Source organism: Canis lupus, chromosome 21 (assembly GCF_048164855.1).
Source record: "Canis lupus baileyi chromosome 21, mCanLup2.hap1, whole genome shotgun sequence".
Classification (NCBI taxonomy): domain Eukaryota; kingdom Metazoa; phylum Chordata; class Mammalia; order Carnivora; family Canidae; genus Canis; species Canis lupus.
Genome location: NC_132858.1, coordinates 27,342,296 through 27,361,191, shown reverse-complemented (window position 1 = coordinate 27,361,191; position 18,896 = coordinate 27,342,296).

Below are 18,896 nucleotides of genomic sequence, written 5' to 3'. Positions count from 1 at the left end.
TTGTAAATAGTACATACCATAGAACTGAAAGAGTAATTTGTTTCTGGCTATGTCTTATTACATTGCTAGCTGTTATTTTTCCTATGTAAACCTATGTATTGTAGCTTTATAATCCAAACATCTTTCAAATCCATACATTTCTCACCATCTCCACCCCAACTATTCTAGATCAAACTGTCATCATGGTAAGACATGCTCCTACTTGGTCTTCCTGCCATATTTTCTTTCTCCCTTCTAACTCATGAAGACACTGTAACTAGAATTATATTTTCTAAATGTAAATCTTTCCCTTTACACCTTAACTATTTTAGTGCCTATGGGTCTTTGGATAAAGGTCTAAATCCTTCAAATAGCCCAAAGGGTCATGCCCTGGTCCCTACCTTCCTCTTCACCCTCACCTCCTAGAATACCATTCTTTTCCTCTCTGTCTGTCCCTAGCCTTGTTCTTAGACTTGAGATAAACCATTTTCTCTTTTGGCACATCCATGTTTTTGATTTTGCTCCAGAAAAGCTGACAAAAGGTAGACCTTACCCATGATTATATCCTCTTTTCTTAACACAGTGCTTTGCTCATAGAAGTAGTTCAGTAAATGTCTACTTAAGGAAAGAAAACTAAAGGAACTGTGTCTACACATAGGATTACTATTCATTGTTATATGGTATAGTTCATTGTTCTTAAATGACCCCCATACACACACATTTTTAATATTTAAAAAATCAGGATGTATCTTACAACTGGTAATATCCGGTAGCTACTTTCTACCAGACGGTTTTCACATCATCGTTGTCATGGCAAGCATTGTGTGTAAAATTGCTTTTGCAGAGGGCATAATGGTACAACTGTAACTTCTTGACTTCATAGTAAGAAACCACTAGTGGACCATTTGAAGAAGAAATATGAGTCCTGGTTATTGTCTCAAAATGTTCTGTTGGAAGGGTCCATACTAAGTTATGAGTTAATGATTGTCAATCATTTGAGAGGCAATTTAAGATATTACTGGAGAACTCTCAGGAAATGCCACATTCTCAAAACTCTTCCTTAGAACAAAGGAGGTTACCACGTGAAAAAAATATGGATGCCATAGGTATGAGTGGAAAGTGATTCAGAAGAAAAGGTCCTTGAATGAGATGATGTAATAGAAAATCCCACAACCAATTTATTCTGATTGTATTTTTCTTTTTATGTTCATACAATAGTGATATATGACAGGAAATTTTTAAATAAGTGTATTTAAAAAATTCTAAGTGATGAAACATTGTATCATGGTTTATGTGGCAGCATTTTTTCTTATTTGGCGACTTATAAAATATGGGCACATTTTACAACTTATAAAATATGGGCACATTTTACAACCTATGGGATCTTATATTGAGTGAAATTTAGTCACATCTACTATCTTTTTAAGTTTTAGGCCATTTCATAGATTTTGTTGTTGTTGTTGTTAAAAAAAGCCATGGAGTTATAGACACATAGGACATTAGAGGTGATATGGTCCAGTTTTTTCACATTGAGGACCCAAATCCTAAATGATGATTAAAAAGAAATACCTATTTTCAAGGAGCTTGTTAATTATCTGACAGATTCAATGTTTTTTCCTTCTCTGTTGGATCCATGTTGAATTACTCATCTCTCAATATTATATGGAAGTACTGTATCTCACAATCTGGTTTTGTACTAGAAAGAACTGTCTTCTCAAGCAGAAGGTTCTAAAAGTGTACCAAGATGGTAAGAAGTACCAGAAGCCTATTTTATCCTCTGTGTTCCTGATAACTTGCCTGCCTGCCATGTGCTGAGGCCTATGATTCAAATGAGCTCTCCACAAAATATGGATACCAAAAATATCACTTGCTTCAGAAAAACTTCCTCATCTACTCCCACCACCAAAAGGCAGAAAAAAAAAAAATTTGCCATGATTAGCAGCCTTCCCACAAGGAAATTTTTACATCCATCTTAATTCACTCTGAGCTTCTCCTAAATAATAGGAGCCACCAATGCACTAAAGATGGTTTGAATTTCCAATATTCAAATTAGCATCAACATTTTTTTTTGAGCTTCATTATAGTCATTTACCAGGAATTCAGATTTAGCTTGGCAAGCTGAGAAGTACTCAAGAAAAGTACTATTTTTCTTCTCTTTATTAGTTTCATCTGTAGGATAAAATGTCTATAAACCTCACAAGCCCAGTGACTGGCCAATAGTCGGCCCTTTATGAGTATCTGCTAAAATGAAAATAAAGTTAAAGGAAAGGATTATCTTCCTTCAATCTGAGACTGGAAGTGAACTTACAGTCTGCAGAGCCAAACGTTAGCACTAAAGCAAGTCCCGCAAAAGCTCTTTGCTGGGGACTCTGTTTCTGTTGGCAGATTTCTTTAATGGCACGGCTCTGTCTCATGGACCACTGACTCAGTGGGTTTGATGGGAGAAAAAACTCACAGTGTCACAGAGCTGAGACAGGCTGACTCCAACAATCCCTAACAAGCTACATATGGGAAGTAACACAGAAGCCATTTCTATGGGTTTTCTCTTTTGGGGTTTCCTTCTCTTTTTTTTTTTTTTTTTTCTTCGTATCAAAAATGCCTTAACATTTTTTTTTTTTTTTTTTTTTTTTTTTTAGTTTGCTTTTGCATTTCTTTTCCAAATGATCCTAGAGCTCCTGCTAGGAGTTTTGGAATGAAAATTAAACTGAGTTTGTTATTATTGTGCTTCTGCAGTGCAAATCTAGCATGGCTGACTACTGTAGGAAAGAGATGGAATCTTTTTTTTTTTTTTCAGATTCTTGAAACCTATGAATTATCTGCACAGGAAGCTATGGACCCTTGTAGTGTGAAAGGATTCACACTGCAGCCTGTCACCGGGTTAGAAGATGAACTTGGATTTGGGTCTTGCTCAGTGGTGGAAATTATTGAGCACCAATCTAGACAGGAAGTACTCACCCAAAATTTGGATGGAGTAATATAAACAATAATTTATAAGGAAGGGAGTCATTGGGTTATATTTTTACTCTCTCAGGCTATAGAGTAGTGACAACATCTGGAAAGTTGACTGCTGAACCTCATTTTTGGTTGAGTCGGCCAGTCTAAGTGGGTTTTATTAGAATGTGACAATATCTAAGTGACTCATTATGACAATCCCATGGGTGTTCTACAAAAGTGTAGTGAGTACAATCAATGTGCCCCATGTGAACAATGTTCATGTAATAAAAGGATATTTATGTAATAAATCATGTAATAAAAGGATATTTTCTGCTACATGCCCTGCTCAGTTAGTAAATAGATTACGTTTTCCCTCTCGTGGCTACTTCTCTGCTGCTCTTCAGATGCCCACCTCTCCACGGAGCACTCCCTATGCTTCCAGAAAAAGTGACTTCACCAGTGGTTTACTGAGGGGCATGTGGCTGAGGCCTGAGCTAATCAGTGAAATACCATCCTTTGTATCACTGATTCAAAGATAAGTAGGTGGCCCAACGGGGGCCAGTGAGATGCAAGACGTTTTGGGGTAATTCCTTAGAAGGACTCTTCAAACTCTTCATACTCTTACTCTTTCTGTGGACTTAGAGGAGGAACAGGAAGCCTGGAGTTTATCCACAGTCGTCTCGTGACCCAAGGGGATGCGTTTCTTAGGATGATGCTGATGCCACGCATGGCACACACAGGGGCTAATCATTTAAAACCCGAAAGCTGGGTCAATGAATCAAACAGGTTGTGACACCCGACCTGCTTCCCGCACTTACAATTGTAGGAGATAATAATTCCTTTTTATTAAGCAGGTTAAAGTTCAGTTTTCTCTTATAAGTGTCATAAAATCTTAACTGCTAGGATATCTGTTTAAAATATTTGACATAACCAAATAGAAATGAGGTTTATTAATAGAACATTCTTCAAAAGGTACTGTGGACGTTTTTGGCATGTGTGTAAATTTAAGTATCTTATCTGAGCTTCATTGTTCAAGGGTCCGGCTTTGCAAACTGTGTATCTATTTAGAATAAACACAAAACTCATTGAGGTCAAAGCTGGTTAACTAGGAGTGATGAGCTACAATTAAAAAGAAAATGAAAATTTGGGGAGGCCCGAGTGGCTCAGTAGTTTGGCGCCTGCCTTCAGCCCAGGGCGTGATCCTGGAGTCCCAGAATTGAGTCCCATGTCAGGCTCCCTGCATAGAGCTTCTTCTCTCTCTCTCTGCTTCTCCCCCTGCCTGTGTTTCTGCCTCTCTCTGTATTTCTCATGAATAAATAAATAAAATCTTTAAAAAAAAATTCTACACATTCTCTTCTATTGTATCCTTAAGTATAAAATGCAGGTATGAGCTCCAAGCAAACTTGAAGGACACATTTTAGAAATTCTGTGGTTCAAGCAATATGTCCTCTTGGCCTGCAAGCACCAGCTGCTTTGGAGAAAACCTTTGGAGAAAGTGTTAGCGTCTGCTCTTTCCCACGGCACACCTGCTACGCATGGCTTTCAGTTCTCTACGCTAATGCTGTGACACAGAGATCTCTCCAACTTGTGTTGACAGAATAACTAGGGGAAGGGTCTTTCCCATAAGAGCATGGTACCAGATGTGGCCTTGCTGTGGCTCAGGTCCTAAGGGAAGGACCCTAACAGCCTTCCACGTACGCTCCAGGGATGAGCTGTCAATGCCCTGAGTCAGCCTGCTGCTTAAGGACATTCTCCAGACTGTCCTCTTCAAGAGACGTCGGCTCCTCAGTTCACCTGAAAAATGAAAAAGCAAACAAGACTCTCCATCCACAGGTAATCTGAAGTATTTTTCCTACACCCTTTTCCACCCCCTTTTTATTGATTGGCTTTTTCCTGTGTTCTCTAAAAATAAAGACATTCTCCTACATATGTATATAAATTTTATGCAGCAGCCAAATAATAATGTCTCCAATTAATGACTTTACTGCTTAAATAATTCTGAGTTACTCTTTGACAGGTCCAAGATGAACACACGTTTCTATTTCTTCCCTGGTGCTGCTCAGAGCCATGAATTACTATGAGGACCCTACAATGCTGGGCTAAATATTCAATAATCTTCCCTAGAATAATTGTCCACCCTTCCCTATGGAACTGTGATGTCTTGGATAGCCGTGTCTCAGTCGCCTAGAGGAGTCCAATGCTTCTAAGATAACACCAGGCAAAATTGCACAATCACACTGCTCCGCCCCACTCAAGTTCAAGTCATGCAACCAACCTGACCCTTCTGCCAGGATTGTCCTGGATCCCCTCTGTTGGAACTCTCTGAAGGGGTTCCTTTTCTCTACTAGCTTCTTTCTTTCTCTTGATCTCTATTTCATTTTTTAAAGATTTTTTGTTTGTTCATGAGAGACACAGAGAGGGAAGCAGAGACACAGGCAGAGGGAGAAGCAGGCTCCATGCAGGGAGCCCGACGTGGGACTCGATCCCAGGACCCCAAGGCAGGCACTAAACCGCTGAGCCACCCGGGCTGTCCTTGATCTCTATTTCTTTTTTCTTCTTTTTTTGTTAATCTCTATTTCTTAATTGAAATCTGGCTGGAAGATGCACCATCTTCCTTGTAGCCCTCTCAAGTGAAAGGTGGTTTCTTGCCCCCATCTCAAACTTAGAAAAGTGAAGTGTGGCAGGTACCCCCGCACTTGCTTATGATGGAAGCTTCCCTATCATTTTAGTTTTTTAACTTCTTAGAAACAAAATAAGAATAAAAACCCAACACAAAACAGCTTTGGATGTCACGCCGTCCTGTGCTACTTCATTTGGGAGTTAATACTTCTAGGATTGCCAGTCCTCCCCACTCATTAGTTGGAGTTCAACTTTTAGCTAACAGAAGTCTGTGTGACTTATTCTGGATTTTTTTTCAGTGAATTTAATGCATTTAAAACATTTCACATATTTATACTCATTACCTCTCTATGGCGTTGGGTCCTTAATGTCTCAGCTTTCTAACCTCTTCCATGCCACCCTCACTGCCCGCCCCTTATTCACCCGCAGGCCATCATAGTACAAAATGCTCACCTTTCAAAATCTTAGCGATGGACCATTACCGCAGATTCTCCCCGTTTACCTTCTCTAGGATTCAAACTATGACTTGACTTTGACATTTTAAGAGTTCTTTGAGCAATTATTAGCCTGCAATTTTTTGTTCTTCCTCCTTTTGTTTTATTATGTTGATGGTATAGTACCATTCTCTCATTTCCTCTCCCCACCCCCAAACTATTTTTGATTCTGTGGCCTATTTTTATCATTATCCTCAAAGTCCTTTTAGGTCCTTGCCTTTCTCTCACACTTAACATGAAATCTATTAAGATATGCTTTTAATTTTATTTTTTCGAAGTTAATTTAAACATTACTATGCATCATCACTTTGCTGCCATTCTTTTACAAGGCTGTATCATCTTATACCTGGGTCATCTCAACGGCCTCGAAAATGACATTTCTGCTTCCACTCTTGTGTTCTGCTCTTCCCGTATCCTTCTGAACACAGCCACTGTGCATGTGTGTGCGTGTGTGTCTGTGTGTGTTAATTTTAAAAATCATTCTAATGGTTTCCTTTTCACTGGCATTGGAATTCAGTCCTATTATATCCTGCAAAGCTTTACATGACCTGACCTGGGGCTTCCTCTTGGCTTCCATCCCTTAATATCCCCCTCACCCCCGTTGACTCTTCTACTCCAGTCACACTCTTCATTCCTCAATTTTTCCAGATACACCTGTTCCTCAGGGCTCTTGCACTTGCTGTTCCCTCTACCAGGAATGCTCTTCTTCCAGATAGCCTCAAATTTCACTTCTCCATCTCTTTTTTTTATTATTTCTTTTCTTCTGCTTATTTTGTATTTGATTTGCTCTTCTTTTTCCATTTTCCTAAGGTGGAAACAGCTTATTGATTTTTTATCTTTCTCCTTTTTCTAATATATATTCAATGCTATAGCTTTTCCTCCAAGCACTGCTTTTGCTACATTCCACAGATTTTGACAAGTTGTCTTTGTTTTAATGCAAAATACATTTTTTTAATTCTCTTGAGATTTCTTATTTGACCCATGTGTTATGGAGAAGTGTGTATGTGTGTGTGTGTTTAGAAGTGTGTTGTTTAATCCCCATGTATTTTTGGATTTTCCATTTATCTCTTTATTGCTGATTTTCTAATTCAGTTTCTTTGTGTTCTGAAAGCAGACATCGTATGATTTATATTCTCTTAAATGTGCGCAGGTGTGCTTTATAGCCCAGCATGCAATCGATCTTGGTAAATGTTTCAGGTGTGCCCGAGATGAATGTGTACTCGCCATCATTGAATGAAGTAGTCCGTGGATATCTTTTGTACCCGGCTGATTGATGGTGTTTTTGAGTTCAACTGTCCTCACTGATTTCCTGCCTACTGGATCTGTCCATTTCTGATGAAGGAATGCTGAAGTCTCTGCATTTGACAGTGGGTTCATTCTATTCTCCTTTGAAGTTCCAGGAGTTTATTAAACCTTATTGGTTTGATGTTATGTTGTTAGGCTCATACATATTAAGAATTATTATGTCTGCTTGGAAAATAAATTTCTTTTTTTTGATTATTTATGTATTCATGAGAGACACAGAGAGAGGCAGAGACACAGGCAGAGAGAGAAGCAGGCTCCCCATGGGGAGCTTCATGCAGGACTCGATCCCAGGACCCTGGGATCAGGACCTGAGCCTAAGGCAGACGCTTAACTGCTGAGCCACCCAGGTGCCCTGGGAGATAAATTCACTTATCATTATGTAATATCCTACTTTATTCCTGATAATTTTCCCCTTTGAACTCTGTCCTGTCTGAACTTCACATAGCAACTCTATGATCTTTGGAGGAGTGTTTACAAAGTGTATTTTCCTGAATCCATTTAATTTCTAATTTGTATGGGCCTTTTTTACTTGCAGTGGGTTTCTTGTAGACAAAACATATCTAGGCCTTTTTTTTTTAATCTATTCTGGCATTCTTTGTCTTTTAATTAGTGCAGACCACTGACATTCAAAGTGATCATTGGATTATTGATACACTGGGCTTGATATCAACCATATTTGTTGCTGTTTCCTACTTGTTGCCCTCTTCTTTGTTCTGTTTCTTGGTCTTCCACACTTTTCTGACTTTTATGGTTTTAATCGAGCATTCCATGATTCCACTTTCCTACCTTTCTTAGCATATCAGTTATTCTTTTTTTAAACTCTTTTTAGTGGTTGCACTATAGTTTGTAATACACTTTATAACTAATCCAAGTCTAGTTTCAAATAACATTACACTGCTTCCTGAGTAATATGAACATTATAACAACATAATCCTAAATCCTCCCTCTTATCCTTTGTATTATCAATATCATCTATTTTGCTTATACATAAGAATAACAATCACGATATGATATACATAAGAAGACATCCTTGAATACAGTTGCTATTATTTTGAACATACTTCTATTTATTAGATCAATTAAGGATGATAAAAATGAAGCTTTTAATTTATATAAATATTATAAGGGATTTTTAAAATATTTTATTTATTTGTTTATTAATAGAGACACACAGAGAGAGAGAGAGGCAGAGACACAGGCAGAGGGAGAAGCAGGCTCCATGCAGGGAGCCCAACGCAGGACTCGATCCCAGGACTCCAGGATCACACCCTGGGCTGAAGGCGGCACTAAACCGCTGAGCCACCCAGGCTGCCCTATACAAATATTATATAAAATAAATATATATCCCTTCTTCAATGGTTCCCTTTCTTTATATAGATTCAAGTTTCTGATCTATATATTTCCCTTCTCTCTAAATAACTTATTTTAATATTTCTTGCAAGTTAAGTCTACTGGCAACAAATTTCCTTAATTTCTGTGAACGGAGAAAGTCTATTTCTCCTTCACTTTTGAAGGATAATTTCACATTTTATATCGGTGTGTCTTTTCTTTTTTCCAACACTTTAAATATTTTGCTCAATCTCTTCTTGCTTGCATGGTTTCTGACAAGTCATATGTGACTCTTAGTGTTCCCCCCATAGGTAAGGTAGTTTTTATCTCTAGTTTCTTTCAGGATTTTTTTTTTCATCTTTCATTTTCTATACTATGACAATAATATGGCTGTGTGTGTGTGTGTGTGTGTGTGTGTGTGTGTGATTCTGGCTTTTCTCTTGCTTGGTGTTTTAGTGTTTGACATTAATTTAGGAAATCCTGTCATCATTTCAAATATGTCTTCTGTTCCTTTCTCTCTTTTTCTTCTGCTATTCCCAATATGCATATGTTACACCTTTTGCATTTGTCCCATAGTCCTTGAATATTTTGTTGTTATTATTGTTTCATTTTTTTAGTTCTATTTGCATTTCAGTCTTAAGGGATTCTATTGAGATATCCTCAAGTTTAGAGATTGTTTTACTCAGCTGTGGCCTGTCTACTAATGACTAAACTGTCTTCAAAGGCATTCTTCATGTCTGTGACAGTGTCTTTGATCTCAAGCATTTCTTTTTGGATCTTTCTTAGTTTTTCCATATCTCTGTTATTTGCCCATCTAATCTTGCATGCTGTCCCTCTATCTGGTAAGTAAGAGGCCTTAGAATACTAGTCATAGTTGTTTGAAATTCCTGGTCAGATCATTCCAACATCCTTGCTGTGTCTAGTTCTGATACTTGCTCTGTCTCTTGAAATTATATATTTTGCCTTTTGGTATGCCTTATATATTTTTTTCTTGATAGCTGGACATATTGTACCATGTGAAGGGAACTGTTGTAAGTGGCCTTTACAAATGTGGTGGTGAGGTGTGTGCAGGGTGGGAAGGGGGCAGGAAGCAACCTATAATCCCATTATTAAGTCCCAGACTTTCCGTAAGCTTGTGCCTCTAGACTTCAAACTTCATTGTTTCTCAGTTTTTTTCTCCCCCCTCATGAGACAGGTTGGCTAGAGTGGAAGTGATGTATTTCCCTTCTCCCATGTGGAAGGTTACAGTTGTCTATAGTTGGGTATTTCTGCTCCCAGGTCACTTAGGCCCTGATAATACTCTAGCAAATTAGGTTCCAGTTAACTAGTTTTTCCTGAGGAAAGAGCTTGTTAAGAAAAACAGAATGATCTAGTATATTCCATATGGGGCTTTTTTTTTTTTCCTACTCCTGCCGGAAGCATGAAGGAAATTTTTTCTGATATTTACTGTGAGTACCTAGTCAAGCTCCTAGAAGAAAAACTCACAGTATTGCAGGGGACCTGCTTGGAGTTTTTAACCTTTAGAGGTGCCCACCCAGGCCTCCAGCAATTTGTCAAGTACACTTAAGTTTTTTCTACCCCAGCCCCTGTACCCAGGATGATTTCTTTACTTCGGTCTCTGCTCAGGTAAGCCACAATTCCCCATATCTGCCCATCTGTCTCTCTAATCCTGTGGTCAGTGGTCTTCCTGGTATCTTCACCTCTCCTGCAGATGCAAGGAGAGTTGTTGGTTTTTCAATCTGTTTCACTTTTACTTGTTGTTAGAATAGAGTAGTGACTTTAAGCACATGCATAACTGGAAACTAGAAGTCTTTGCTTATTTTAATTTTTCTGATCTGTGTAATAGAGCTATTAACAATACCTACCTCATGAGGTTGTATTGACTCAAAAATATTTACTAACTTAATATTTTCCCAGCTTTTCTAGGACCTTGGCATAAGGAAATGTCAAGGTTGAATGTGAAATGTTTTCATTAGTAGTCTTTTATAAATGTGGCTATTAGACTATTTTATTTTTTAAACCCCCAAAATAGATGTGGTAACCATTAATTGATAATTATATTCACATTATAATTTATGATTCTTTTCATTATCATATATTTTCATAAAACTTATATTTGGCCCTTGGCCATTTTCAAAATGCTTTTCATTTTTAATATTTAATATTTATGTAACCCACGGTCATTTTAAAATTTAAGTAAATTGATGATCTCTTGTTACATACTTAAAATATACAGCACACACAGTGAAAAAAAAAGTATTCTGAGTGATTGATATGAAAAAATGCCCAAGCTACAGGTGATTGTTCTGTATTTATTTAACACCTTCAGGGTGATGAAAGTATAAGGACCAGCTTCACTTGAGGAAAAAAAAATGAAAACAAATATTAAATAATATTTAAATATTATAGGTGATGTGTTAGAAAAAACTATTTGTTTTGTTTTGCCTGCAAATGCATGTTTAGAGCATAATGTCAACATTCAGACAAAAAGTGTTTGAGATTCTCTTATTTTTCATTACTAAGTAAGCCTGAATATTAGAGCAAAGTTATCAGAGCACCATGTTAGGTTTTCATTTTTTGAGACCTTCATTTAAGCACGTTGAAGAAAATGAATTAAGATCAGAAGATCATTTGAAATGGATTGAGCCTTATCTAGCAAAAAATCTAATCAATGCTCCCTGCCTCACAGGATGGACTTGATTGTTCACTACCTATTACTAACAGATGGCTGTTTCTGGTCCTCATTTAGGGAACAAGTGTCCTCAGTCCATTCCACAGAGGCCATATGTTCCCAGGCAAGCCTACTGTCCTATGTGGCATCACTCCATTTTAGTACAGGAGAAATTGGATTGTCAAAGACAGAAATCTGAGTCAGAGTTCAGTTGCATCATCAGTTGGTTCAAAGAACATGCTTGTTTGGAAATCCAGATCATGTGGCTATAATTCTCCCTATTTATAAAACTGGAAGTCAGAAATCAAATTACCTACAGTAAAGCAAATCACTATACTTAGAACAATTGTTTTTAAGAATACTGTTTCTGAGGTAATTTGGTCACTGCCAGATACTGCAAGAGTGTATTTGGGAATAAAAGACTTCCAAAAATTAAAATTCATGTGAGAGCATGCAATATTCCTAATTTTAATGGATAAGCCTTTCTCTGAAATATTCCTAGAGATTATTCAACAATTGGAATAGATAATCCTGTTATGTTAGGCCGTGCATATGCACATAGGCTTACAAATGCAAAATGGTAGAAAATATCTGGATTGACCCCCATGTCACTAATCCTAGCGAAGGAATGAGAATAACAGTGGTGTACATTTACAGTACATTTTCCAGGGTGTTTTTGTGTTGATGATTTCATTTAATCCTCAGGACATCCACTGAATTAGTTACTTTAATCCTCAATTTTTCAGATGGGAGATATTATCCAAATTTGTCAAGATCACCAAGTTCATAAATGTTGGAGCCAAGACTCGAACCGACATCTTTGGACTCTTAGGCCTTAGGCTCATTTCACTAAATTTCAGAATCAAAATTCATTTTTCTTTCACTGGGATAATATTTTACTTTCTCTTGAGAAAATGGCTGTCATAATTTACTATTACTTCCACAATTCACTTTGAGGGAATTTATAGAAAAGAAGAAACCAGTATAGAGATTCATGAAGACCCAGAGAGATTTTCTTATGGTAGAAGAAATGCTCACGTATTCATCACATTAAAGAGAAATCATCAAAGGTTGTAGAAAAGGGAAATGAGCAGAGCCACAAACAGCTTTTCCACAAGTACTCACCCATTTTAGTCCCTGTTTTTCCAGCTTTCCTTCTTTTCACCTATTTGGGACTTTCTTGCTGTTTGAGGAAAAAAAAAACATGAATTGATTTCTTCAGTTAACACAACTATTAGTGATCTAACAAATTACCCCTCTATGATTTTGAACGTTTGTAAAAGAGAAAATAAAACTATATAGAACATATATGAAAAAAGAAAATGAAACAAATGAACTAAAATCCATGCAGTTGTAGGGTGAGGAGAGACTCAAACATGAAGAGAACAGGATTTCCTATTTTCATTTGGGAGTTGGGCAACCACATGATTTAAAAGTAAACTCTTATTTGTCTGCGTTGTGTGTTTTCTGCACATATAGGAAAAAACTAAAAATCTCATTCAAAACAGCCAAATAGAAAGGAAACAACCTAGTTCTTCTCCCTGTGCCTAAGACATTGTATACAGGATATCCCCCACCCAAGAAATTATGTGTGTGTGTGTATATATATATATATATATATATATATATATATATAACACAGTTTTAAATATTACTCTCTATTCCTTCTTATATATATATTTATTATAATAAATCTTATTTGTATTTATTATATATTTATATATAATATTATAACAAATATTATATATATATATATTCCTTTCTGAATTGACAACACCTAGAAGTCAAAAGGCAAATGTGAGGAGGTTAGGTTTTTTAATTTAAGAGATATGCCTACTTGAAAATTTTCAAAAGCCACCTACTTTTAATCATTTCCTCTTTCCTGAGCACAGAACAAAAGATATTTTTAAAAAACATAATATCTTCCTACATAGAACATAAGGCTGATATTTTTTAAAAAGTGAAGGAAGGCATTCAACTTTTGGAGGGCTTCTTCCCCCTAACCAAGGCAAAAGATGTTTTAAAAATACAGAGTGATTATACAGATAAGATTCAATGAGAATAGTAATTTAGGAAATGTGCTCAAACAGAATCAAATCAATATTACCGAATCTCCTGTGAACACAGTTTTAAATATTACTCTCTATTCCTTCTAGGGTTAGGTTATTGATTGCAAAAATTGTTCCCAAACCTCCATTCTGAATAATTACACTCTGCTTGCTTGTCTTTTCCCCCCAGTGCCATGAAAATTACAGCATTCTAATCAATAAAGATATAAAATCAGAGGAACAGAAACCGTGGTTTCTGCCTTTCCCACATTTCACACTTTTGTAAACACTAACACTTGTCTGCAATTATTTTCCTCTGAGGGTTGTGTTTTATGAGGCCTTTTCTAATGGGAAATCTGGATAAGTTTTTGTTTTGTTCTGTTCATTCTCCTTATCACATCCCATTGGATTGTCAGCTAAACGTACCAGCACACATCCCTCAGATGTCCTTATGCCTAGTTCCATTTGTTACATCGTGTCCAAAACTACAATAGTGTAAAATATGAAAGCAAGTTTTGGCTATCGTTAGGCAATTCTACAAAATAAAGACACATTTTGGTTATTTTGATCATTAATATTTCCACTTAAAATCAAGACAAACACTTAAAATCAGCAAGCGTTCATACTATTGACTCAAATCAGTTGAGCTTAGTTTTATTTTCTTGTTGCTAATGTTCCAGGCTGATTTTAATTGGTTTGGGTATTAGAAAGCCGAAGATCAACTGAGCCAGATTTCCTTTTAGCTGAATGTAAAGCTCAGATCACTTTAGTGATTCCTAAACATAGTGTGGAAGAAACTCAGCCACTACTCCTTACAATAGGTAGAAGCGTATCAGAAAAGAGAAGAGTTGACATGGTCTGTCTGTTTGAGGTTTTCTAGTTGTTAAAAGAACCAAGAAGCTTTCCCTGGGCCCAGAATAGGTCCTTTAAAAACAGAACCATCTACCAGACCTTTATTAAAAGCATAGGTTTTAGAATTAGGTGCCCATGGGTTTGAATCTTATTGTTACAGGTTGCTGGTTGCATAATTTTGGCCAAAATGCTGAAACCTCTGCAAGATTTAGTTTCATTCTTTGTATGAGATGGTACCATTCATGCTTACTAAAGAAGTTGTTAAGGGAATTAGATAACTTGTTCCTTGTACTGTGATTAGCAGAGTGTGTGGCACCTAGTAAGTATTCAGTAAATATTAGCTATTAATTTTGTGACACTTTTATTACTATTAGATAACCCATGGGGGCTGTCAGGTAGTTCAATCAGGGATACTTTTTCTATGTGTTGAACTTAACCACAGTACCTGATAGAGAATAAACTTTTGTAGAAACTCTGTGAATAATGAATAATGATGAATAGACTTAGCTCTTAAGTACTGATGGCCGGTCTTGATTTCCTTGCGGCCTGTCTTAAGACATATCATTGCTTACTCATAACCTTTCACAAAACTGCCATGCCCCTGAGGAACTTAGTCAGCTAGGTAATGAGGTGGAAGTATGCTGGTCTGATGACTCCCCAAGGTTTCTGGAGAAAGAAAACCACGGCTTCACATGATGTGTGGGAGGTCAGGAGAAGAAAGGAAAAAGATTATGCACTAGACCCCCAGAAATTCAACTCTTTTTCACATTGCTTTTTCCTAGAATGCCCTTTCTTCTGTCCAACTTTATTGTCTGACACACCCGTCTAGTTAGCTTTGGGTTAGAGATGGGCTATCCAGTGTCAAATTCTATTAGTTGAAGGTAGCAGCATATATGCCATAAGATAGCACTTCCTGCCTCCAGATCTCAGCCCTCCCCTTTCAGAAGAGGGGAAGTCACCTTCATGGGGACTTTAATAAAACGCTGAGATTATCCTGTGATCTCTCAGTTGCTTCATTTTGAATAACAAAGGGGAACATGTATTAGCAGGAAACGACCTCAATCGCTGGCTTGTTTAGGACACTTATGGAAGCAACTTAACACAAAGTAACAAGGGAAAATATGGAATGGAATAAATTTGTCAGATTTGAGGATTATTCCTAGGAATTGATCTCACAACTGCAAGGATAGATCGTGAACGTAATTAAGCTATTTAAAAAAGAAAATCCCCTTATAAGCTCAGGTATTTACCTGGAGAAAATGAAAGCACTTATTCAAAAAAATTAATTAATTAATAATTATTTTTTAAAAATCTCCTTATAAATAACAACAAAGTGGTTACTTTATAAACCTCATAAGCATAAACTTATATGACAGGTAAAGGATGTGATCTGAATGGGCCCCTGTGTCTCAATATAAAAGTTTTGGGGATAGAAACAGGCTTCACTCATTTTGCACAACTTGGAAGAAAGTGAAAATTGTATGTTTTTAAAAACCTAAAGTCACCTAAGTGACTCCAAATGTCGCCCCAGTGAGAACTCAAACATTAACAAGGAAGAAGGACAAGGAGAATTTTTTTTGTTTTTATGAAAAGTCAGTACAAAAACAACAATATTTCTAAATTGCTACACCTCTTTATATGGCAGGTGATTTCATGTATTGTTATAATGAAATTAATAAACCAAGTATTTTAAACATATACCCTTGTTTTTTTACACTTTCCAAAAAAGTGTTATACAAACACGTCAAGCAATAAAACAAACAAATATTCTCACTACGTATAGGAGTTTGCCTTGTATTCTGATTTAATTTACACACAGGGATGCAGGGTGATTTATTTTTATCATTACCTGCATCTTTGAGTTTTCTGCAAAGTGAGCCGGTTGCTTTACTGTTACTGTGTGTGCACGTGTGTATGTGTATGTGGCAGGGTTGCTAGGGGGTAGAGAGGACAATTTAAAATGCCCATGACAGAGAAAGTGGCTTTATATTACCGCAAAAATTTAAATTCTTTTCTTTCTGTTTTTTTTTTCCCTATTCCTTTCCTTGTCATTTCAGTTTAATTTCCCCATATGAAGCTCCGTCCACAGATCATTTAGCAGAATTTATAAGCTCAGGGTTGTGTGTGTGTGTGTATGTACATGCATTTGAGTTTGGGGTTGGAAAAGGACCATAAATATCTAATCACCAATATTCTCTTACCTTCAAAAATTACTAGAAACACACAAAAAAATAGTGTTATAAAGTGCACAGGCATAGGAGTTTCACAAATATCAAAAAAAAAAAAAAAGGATTAAATTCAGTTTTTAAGCGATGATCTCAGTGTTCCAGACTAGAGAGCAACTTTTGATAGAGCTGTAAAGTAGCGCTTACGCTGGTGAAGGGCCCTGGTGGGTTTGGATATTTAATATAGTCTTCAGCAGGTCTTTTACGATAAAAGGCCTTTTATCTAGTTTTGAAACAATATTTTTGCTAATTCGGAGAATCTTGTGTCAGGCTGGTTCACGTGCCTGCAAATCTGAAACATATATTTTTTTTCAATACTGGACAGTTTTGAGCATTAAAAACAAAGTACATTCAAATCGAGATGGAATATACTGAACACCTTGACAAAGGTGCCATTTAGCCTGCACTACTTTAAATAGACTTTAAATGGCTTAACCAATGCAACTGTACACTTGAACGGTGATGCCATGTATGTCTCTGATGCCTCTTCTTGATCAAATCTTTGCTGTGTAATGAGCCATCTTGCATAATCACCAAAACACAAAAGGATAGGCACTTCTATCATTAGTAGGTGAGGTCCTTGGACTATAAAATTGAGAATGTTATCCTTTTACCAGATAATATGTCTGGTTGTCTTCTATGGTCATTGGAATAAAATATCGGAGTCCAATAGTTAGGTTGATGCTAGACCACTCAATGAATTGATGGTTATTTTATATAAGAAAGTTCAGATAGCATTCCAGGGTACTCAATAACTCTTGACACTATCATTTAGCCATGCAACTTATAACATTTGAATAGCTTAAAGAAATGGCTGCCCTGAATTGCAAGGTCTCTAAATAAGAAAGTTAACTATTAGGATATTATCCTCCAAATGATTGGTAATCTTACAAGAGCATAGTTGGGTCCCATCTTCCTTTCCATATAGTTGAACCATCATGGCAACTTTGCACGGACTCTAGACAGCTATGTGAATAAATTGCTATTTATGTTGGGTATTAAAATACAAAATTAAAAAAAATAAAATAAAATACAAAATTATTTCTATGGAAACCTAATGATTATTTTACAAAAATAAACATTGTGTTCCAAACCCCCTTTTAATTACATTTCTGATGTAATGAACTTTTATGATTCAACTGGTATATGTATGAAATAAAAAGTGTGACTGCTTCCTTTGTTCTTAGAAAAGTCATTAAATTGTGTGACTCCATGAAGAGAGGGATTTATTTTTGGTAAAAATCAGTTTTTTAATTTAAAATGAAGTTGGCATTTTCAGTATCTACCTGAAAAAAGGAACAATGACTCAATTAGAATGCCAAATCAGTGAGAATTTTTTTTATAGAGTTCTGGTTTCAGAAATAAAAGATATGATATTTTTCCCAAGAGGTTGTGAAAGAGATATTATAGATTGAATATTTCCATTTTAGGGGAAAAGATGCACTTTCACTTCCTGCATTTGGTAGCAAAAGAAAGCATTGACTTGCACCTGATTCTAACATCACCTTTGATCACGTGATTCTATGTGCAGAAACCTGATGTGATCATCACATGTAGAAATAAAAACAACTCTTCATAAAATGAGCCATAGCATTTTGAGGGGAAAAAAATAATAAAGGTAAAGACAATAGACATGAAGGTGCAAAGTGTGTCATTGTTTAGAATGAATGAATACTTTAAAAGTTACTTTTTAAAACAATTTCAATTGATCTCTTCTTTGTATCGCTCTTATATATTTTTATTCTGTTGATCACTCTATTAACCATTCCTTCACCCCTCTTCTTCTTCCAACACATATGTACTATTTCTGGAATCAGGAAAACCTTGTTTGTCGGACAAGTTCTGTACTGCTCATGACTATCTAAAAAAGGAGCAACTGGTAACTTTCTAGTAAGGGGACATTGGAAATAAAGTAGATAAGTAAAATTTATAACAGGTAAGATAGTGGCAAGTGCTAAGAAGAAGCTTTAGGGCAGTAAAAGAGGGTAGGATATTTGCGCACATATGTTGACATTTTTAACAAAATATTCAGAGAAGACATCAGTGAGAAGAGAAGTAAACAGGTGACAAAAGAGAGGGGAGTGTCCATGAACATATCTGCAGAAATACTCATCAAGACAAAGGAATTGCAGCGGTCTTAAGGAACATCCTGCCCATAGGTAGGAGCAAGGCCTGGAATGTGTGAAGTCCATCAGAGACTAGAAGGAGGGGAAGGGAACAAGAAGGAAAGGAGATGAGGTCAGAAAGGTCATAACAGTCCTGCCATCCAGGCTCTTGTGAGTGAAGTAAGGACTTTGGTTGGTCCCTTAGGTGAAATGGCAGTTTTGGGGAAATGTTTAAGCAGGGGAGTGGCATGTTTTAATGTCTGACTTCTATATTCAGAATAATCCACACAAGGCTGAGGAGGGAAACCAGTAAGAAAGAAAGAAATTCTACACTA